The sequence below is a fragment of the Eptatretus burgeri genome, chromosome 8 (genome assembly GCF_056783735.1).
Source record: "Eptatretus burgeri isolate ZD-2024b chromosome 8, Ebu_testis_v1, whole genome shotgun sequence".
Classification (NCBI taxonomy): domain Eukaryota; kingdom Metazoa; phylum Chordata; class Myxini; order Myxiniformes; family Myxinidae; genus Eptatretus; species Eptatretus burgeri.
Genome location: NC_140968.1, coordinates 30,894,697 through 30,900,696, shown reverse-complemented (window position 1 = coordinate 30,900,696; position 6,000 = coordinate 30,894,697). Strand labels below are relative to the sequence as shown.

The window sequence follows — 6,000 nt, the reverse complement described above, 5'->3', positions numbered from 1 at the left end:
TTTCCTGTCGTTCTTAACCAGGTTTGCACAGACTGCAGCAGGGATTTTGGCCCACTCCTCCATACAGATCTTCTCCAGATCCTTCAGGTTTCGGGGCTGTCGCTGGGCAACACAGACTTTTAGCTCCCTCCAAAGATTTTCTATTGGGTTCAGGCCTGGAGACTGGCTTGGCCACTCCAGGACCTTGAGATGCTTCTTACGGAGCCACTCCTTAGTTGCCCTGGCTGTGTTTCGGGTCGTTGTCATGCTGGAAGACCCAACCATGCCCCATCTTCAATGCTCTTGTTGAGGGAAGGAGGTTGTTGGCCAAGATCTCGCGATACATGGCCCCATCCATCCTCCCCTCAATACGGTGCAGTCGTCCTTTTCCCTTTGCAGAAAAGCATCCCCAAAGAATGACGTTTCCACCTCCATGCTTCACGGTTGGGATGGTGTTCTTGGGGTTGTACTCATCCTTCTTCGTCCTCCAAACACGGCGAGTGGAGTTTAAACCAAAAAGCTCTATTTTGGTCTCATCAGACCACATGACCTTCTCCCATTCCTCCTCTGGATCATCCAGATGGTCATTGGCAAACTTCAGACGGGCTTGGACATGCGCTGGCTTGAGCAGAGGGACCCTGCGTGCGCTGCAGGATTTTAATCCATGACGGCGTAGTGTGTTTCTTATGCTTTTATTTGATACTGTGGTCCCAGCTCTCTTCAGGTCATTGACCAGGTCCTGCCGTGTAGTTCTGGGCTGATCCCTCACCTTTCTCATGATCATTGAGGCTCCACGAAGTGAGATCTTGCATGGAGCCCCAGACCGAGGCAGATCGACTGTTATCTTGAACTTCTTCCATTTTCTAATAATTGTGCCAACAGTTGTTGCCTTCTCACCAAGCTGCTTGCCTATTGTCCTGTAGCCCATCCCAGCCTTGTGCAAGTCTACAATTTTGTCCCTGATGTCCTTAGACAGCTCTCTGGTCTTGCCCATTGTGGAGAGGTTTGGAGTCTGATTGATTGAGTGTGGACAGCTGTCTTTCATGCAGATAACAAGTTCAAACAGGTGCAGTTAATACAGGTATTGAGTGGAGAATGGGAGGGCTTCTTAAAGACAAAACTAACAGGTTTGTGAGAGCCGGAATTCTTACTGGTTGGTAGGTGATCAAATACTTATTTCATGCAATAAAATGCAAATTAATTATTTAAAAATCATACAATGTGATTTTCAGGATTTTTGTTTTTGATTCCGTCTTTCACAGTTGAAGTGTACCTATGATAAAAATTACAGACCTCTACGTGCTTTGTAAGTGGGAATACCTGCAAAATCGGCAGTGTATCAAATACTTGTTCTCCCCACTGTGTGTGTGTGTGTGTGTATATATATACACACACACACAATACATAACTGCGCCACATCCACCTCAAGCACACACCCTCTGAGGGGCTAAATAACTAATAAGCACACCCTCTGAGGGGCTATATATATATATATATATATATATATATATATATATATATATATATATATATATATATATATATATATATATATATATATATATATATATATATATATATATATTAGTAGAGCGGATAAGCACAGTAATTGTGCGTTTTATGAGAAAAGCATGAATTTTCTGACATAGTTAGTGAATACTATAACATTTATTTTCAGATGTGGAGGGAAGTCAGATTTGACGTCTGAGGACCATGAGAGGTCAAATCCAAGATGGCCGCCAGTCCACCGGGTCTAATGTTCAAACGCGTTTAATTTTGGAACTAAACAGTGTAAAAAAAACATTTAAGGTGTCATTTCCAACTAAGTTTGGAATGGCCATTCGTTTGGTGATACTTTTGAGATCGCCAGAAGCCAAGGAAATGCATTTCAATCAAGGTCAAGGTCAAATTGCATTAACTTTTGGACATTCTTTTGGTAAAGACAATGGATTGGACCTATGCAATATAACGAAACTTCGCTTCTAAAGTCCTTTGTCTTGAGGGCAGTGGGTGGCACAATTGTGTAGGCTGATGGCAGAGGTGTCACTGACTTGGTGTAAGAGCCACTGACTAATCACTAGTACACCAAGATCAGTTCCATCATTTGTGTGTGACGGATGCTGCATAAACGAGATTCCGGTGCCGTGGAAGGAATCTTTGGCTGTTGCAGAACTTGGATTGTGGTCGATGTTGTCCACAGCACCTGTTGTGAACAGTCCGTGATGCAAGTTTGGTGGACACACTACATCTTCCACCTTAAAGCGCTGACAGACACCATTGGCAATGTCTGATGTGAGTGGCAACAGCCTGTCATTGGAAACACACAATCCCAGATTGAACAGTGTGTCAACTAGCATTCTACTTCGTGTAACTGCATGGATCTTGAGGGACAGATAGAGTGGGAGTGGAGTTTCTCGGCTGCGGCTATGACATTCTGAGCTTGGTGAATCCACGTTCCGTGCATGCTTTACGCTGTTGAACACCAATAATTGGGAGATTGCTTGGGCAGGTTTTGTGGTGGTTGTGTGTACCAGCTGAGTCTGATGCTCAATGTTTGCCCTATCGAGTATCATGTTGACTAGAGCCAAGAGGGCTGGTGGCACAGCCTCCTGCTGGCAATTTGCCTGGAACAACCCATCAAAGGAGAAACTTGAATCAAAGATCTCTTTGCGCACCACCTGTGCTGCTCGCATTAAGTGCATGGCATCACTGTCATGACAGGCCATCATGAGGGCTGGTCCAATGTCCTTCTCAAAACTCAGAATTGTGTGTCTTCCCTGTGAATGTGCCCTCAGATCAGGAAGCGCAGTGAGCAGTCGGTTTTTCAGTCTGGTGGTGTGAATACGTTTTGCTACAGTCAGACCAAGCTGCTCCAGTCTGACCTGTACAGCTGAGCGATGTCTGTCAGTCTGAACACAGGAGCACTGCCTTCATCAATGTTCATGTCTTCCAAGTATGCCACTAGCAAAGCAAAGGCGATGCCCTGCAGGCAAGAATCATCTCCACCATTGCCTTTGGGTGCAGCCTGCCTGGCTCTGTTGTACAGTGAACGCAGACAGTGGTGATGGTACTTGGCCTCAATGGCCATCATGACCCTTCTGCAAGCTTGGCCAAAAGAACAGTGTCCTCAAGTTCAAGGGCACACTTCCGCACATTTGTGTCGATGTTGTAGGTTGATGCATTATGTAAATCTACAGAACCAGAAGGCTCATTGCAGAAGAAACAAGTAGGCTCTGTGGACTGTGGATGGCTGTGAGCAGATCGAGTGTGCACAGAAGAGGTACTTCGTTGTCCTGTAGTCAATTCTCCCCGACTTTGCTCGTCAAACGCCTTTTTGTTGAATTTTAGCCGGCATTTCTTGTGCCACTCAGCCCCGTGTGCCTTCAGAGTGGATTCTATGCCACTTCCGTCATCCAATCGCTCCAGGTGGAGGTCCATTGGCATGTGCTGAAGAGTCTGGAACCGGAGAGGGTCTTCTGCCAGGGATGCATAGCCTCTATCAATGGGCTGTTTCGTTGATCTGAGAGGACACTGCAAAGATTCATGTGTTACTACTTGGCAGAGGACACAAATGTCCCAGTTAGTGCTGGGGGGTGGCTTGGATTGCTTGGATTTAGAGGGTTTGGTTGGGTCCATCAGGAAGTGACGCTTCGGAATTATTGCGACGAAATCACCACGGCAGGAGAAAAGATTCTGAAAGACAAAAACACAATGAAAGCACCAACTACTATACCACATTTTACATCTAGGCTATCTTCTTAGATACATGTCAATATCCAGGATTTCTTTATTGTAAGGGTCAACAAAACATAGAACTCTACAGATAATGCATCTATACCCAGCTTGTCTAAGCATGGATATATACAATACATAACTGCGCCACATCCGCCTCAAGCACACCCTCTGAGGGGCGAACTAACTAAATTCGCCACAATGACACCACTCGGTATTTATTTGCAAATTTCAACTGATTGCTATTTTTTGATAAAATTTTACCTTGACCTAAATCCATTTCCTTGAATTCTGACACTCTCAAAGGTATCACCAAATGAATGGGCATCCCCAATTTAGTTGGAAATGACACCGTAAATGTTTTTCTGCGTAGTCTGGTTCCAAAATTAAGGACGTTTGAACATTTCACCCGGGTGACTAGCGGCCATCTTGGATTTGACCTCTCACTGTCCCCTCAGAGGTCAAATTTGACTTCCCTCCACATCCGAAAATAAACATTATGGTATGACCTAACTATGCTAGAAATTTCATGCTTTTCTCATAAAATGCACAATTTCTTAAAATATGAGAGCTTATCTGCTGTACTACTAGACAGCGTGAGTACTTAGGTCAATTGGAATTAGACAAGTGGACCCTACCTCACGCCGTCGAAATATTGGCGACCACGGTCCGCGAAGGGACCCGTGACCTTTGGAGTTATCCGGGGGTTACGACCTTTCAATTCTGGTGTTTGGTGGGAGACTGCCCGACTGCTCCGTCTGGCGGTCGTCCTCGCCACCGAACCCTGGCCCACAACAATAGGACAGATCAGTGGCAGATCCAGGGGGCTCAGAGGGCTTGAGCTCACCATGTGTAGCGCCCACAGACTGCCAAGGTGAATTATAAATCCAACCTCACCCCCAGTGGTAGGAGAGGGAGGCTTGCCTGTAACCTGGATTGTGCTCATAACGAAGGAAACAAAAGTGAAAGTGACAGCGTCACGAGACGAAACTAAAGTAACAGCATGTTGTCTGCCACGAATACAAGTAATTTTTGTGTTGTCTGCGACGAATATACGTGTCTGGAAGATAATATACAACGTGTCCAACGTGTCTGGAAAGTAAGTGGTTTGAATATACAATATGGCACGCCCGATTCCACCCACAATTTTCTCTCAAGTTGCCGCAAATCCGACTCCAGAACAGATACTTCATGACGCACGCATGTAAACTGACAGTATTCACCAGCACTTACTGACTAAAATTTCCGTCGTAAAACATGGAGTGACCACAGCTGCATCTCACAAGGACACAAATGATGCAGTCGCCAGACTCCAAAACCTGGAGACATTTATTACGCTTGAGATGAACACTGAGAGATAAGCTGTACTTCATTGGTCGTGGATTTACAAATCAGCACATTCGAAGGATAACTGCCCAAGAGCACACCATTGCATATTTACGTCAACCTTTCCCTAAGTGTTTCCACCAGTGGCCATTCAGTCCACAGTCATGTAATTGATGCTGCTGTAAATCATATCTAGAATTTTCACATTTTCCATGGGTATTTTCACCATGACATGTGACCATAGTCCACAGTCGTGTAATTGGTGCTAATGTAAAGCATATCTTTGAACGATACACTCAATGCAGTTTATTTGGTTTAAAAAAATGACAGCTTTCTTCTACCCAATTCCCTTCAGATGCCGAAAGACCGCCCTACTCGAAGAAACACGGCGGCTGTTGGTTGTAATTGCTCCCTGGATTCCCCTGGATCCATTTGTTCGTTCGTAAGCAAACATGCCCCGTAAAGAACGATTAGGACGTTATTCTGCTGCAGCCGATGCCAAGAAGAGGGCCCGAATGACAGACAGAAGATTTGAAAACACTGCGTCTTCTCCGAAATAAAAAATGCAATGAATCTGCCCGAGCAGCCGAGTCTCCGGAAAGCAAAGCTCGCCGTCTTGAAGATCAGAGTTCACGCACTGCATCTACCCGAGCAACCGAGTCTGCTGAAATGAATGCTCGCCGTCTTGAAGATCAGTGTATTCCAACCACTCGACAAAGAGAGCGCGATGCTGCCACTCGGCCAGCACTGACTTATGACCCAAATGATCTCCATGTTAAAGAAAACATTGGGCCAATGGACAAGCTCTGCTGCCACTGTGGTGCAAAAAAAATTCAAGGCAGAAAGGCCTGGCATTTGCTGCTCAGGAGCAAGGTTATCCTGCAGCCATTCCCTCCACTCCCTCAAATCCTTCAGGAGCTCTTTTCAGGAGAAGGCCCCATGAGCAAGACCTTCCTGTCCAAT

The 6,000-nt window shown here is 45.5% G+C and overlaps 1 protein-coding gene and 1 pseudogene across 11 annotated transcripts in view; one reads left to right on the top strand and one right to left on the bottom strand.

Moving 5' to 3' along the window:
• The window catches only part of LOC147021446 (ATP-dependent chromatin remodeler CHD8-like), a 228,651-nt gene that overhangs the window by 70,641 nt on the left and 152,010 nt on the right, over nucleotides 1-6,000 (top strand). The window lies entirely within an intron of this gene.
• Nucleotides 1,587-3,423, bottom strand: LOC147021447 (uncharacterized; annotated as a pseudogene).